Source organism: Octodon degus, unplaced genomic scaffold (assembly GCF_000260255.1).
Source record: "Octodon degus isolate 3935 unplaced genomic scaffold, OctDeg1.0 scaffold00060, whole genome shotgun sequence".
Lineage (NCBI taxonomy): Eukaryota > Metazoa > Chordata > Mammalia > Rodentia > Octodontidae > Octodon > Octodon degus.
The window spans coordinates 10,153,268-10,155,023 of NW_004524636.1; positions in this window are offsets into that span (position 1 = coordinate 10,153,268).

A 1,756-nucleotide genomic window follows, 5' to 3' on the forward strand; every position below is an offset into this window, starting at 1 on the left:
GGGAAGGGTCTGCAGGGTGTTCAGGATCTCACTACTGGATCGAACTCATAGTGATCCACCTGTTTACAGCCTCCCAAGACCTGAGATTACAGGTGTGCATGACCACACCCAGTCTCAATTGCTGTTTTAGGGTGTCATGGGGGCAGGGCTGGCACACAGCAGCCCCAGGGATTGAACTCCCAGCCCCTGAGCCTGCTTGCAGGCACTTTAATCTGCTAAGCTATTTGGCTGGCCCTGGAATACCCTTTAAATTTTTTCTTTGTACAGCATCCATATAACAGTTTATTATTTGGAATCTGCACAGTTTTAGTGAAACAGGACACTCTGAGCATGTTCTTCAGAGTTTGTAGGCATAGAGTCTATGCTTAACATTATAATGAAAGCAAAGTCACATATGCAGCAAGGGGCATTTATAGTATGCCCTCAAATTTAAATTAAGGGAAGATGTGACAATTAATTATAAAATGTTGACCCTAGTGGGAATAAGAAACAACGAGCAGATTAGGAAAGTGCAATTATTCATATATTTTTAAGGTATTTCCAGAGAAGATAGGCATATAGACCAGCAAACTGAAGGGGGCACCCACCCTGCTTGTGGATGGCACTAAGCAATACACTTGTAGTGTGGATGAAATAAAAGGGGAAGGAAAATGAAATGTGGCTGTTTCTGAAGCACTCCAGTGTGCTCCAGTGGGTGCGTCCTTCACCTTGGAGCATCAGTGTGCAGTTGCTTCACATTTTTTTTTTTACATTGCAATCAATTTATTTTTTATTTTTTAAATGGAGTAAAAATTAGCATTGAAACAGAAAAAATCACAAGAAATACAGATTTTCGCATAACAAAGTAATAGGAATTTCATAGTATTTGTTGTAATATGTAGTGTTGTCTTCCAACCAGTTACTCATATTACCAGATATATGCATATAAAATTAGAAGAAGGAAGAAAAAAAGAAAGACATATATAAGAAATTCAGAAGAGAAAAAGTACAAACAATTGAAAAAAGGACACAAAGCAAATTAAAGCATTAACTGCTTCTTTCCATAGACTAGCAGAAATGCACAATACAGTTGCCCAAATCATCCTGCTTACATACCTCAATAAATTTCTTTCCCCCACTCCCTGTCCTGTCTTCCTCAACTCAGTAACTCATTCCTTTTGAGTAAGTTCAAAAAATAGTTGATTCCCTTTTCCCACTATCTATTGTACCCTTCAGATTCCATTTTCTCTTTCAGGTTCTCACACTAAGATGACAATATAACATTTGCACATGTGAGTCTGATTTATTTCACTTATGAGTATGATCTCCAATATCACCCATCGACTGACAAAATATTCATTGGCTGGGCTGTTTCTAGGATTTAGCTATGACAAATTGTGCTGCTATAAACATGGGTGCACATATATCACTGTAGTGTGAGGTTTTCAGTTTTTCTGGAAAAGTACCCAGGAGGGGGATAGCTGGCTTGAATGGGATCTCCAATCCTAGCTTTCTAAGGAATCACCACACTGATTTCCATAATGGTTGTACCAATTTACTCTCTCATCTACAGGGAAGAAAGGCTCATTTTTCTCCACAGCCTCTCCTGAATTTGTTACTGGCTGACTTCTTGATGTTAATCATTTTTTCTGGGGTGAGACAGTGTTGTTTTATTTTGCATTTCTCAAATGACCTATGATGTTGAACATTTTTTTCATATATTTACTTGTCATTTGTATTTCTTCCTCTGAGAAGTGTATATTCATCTCAGATGCCC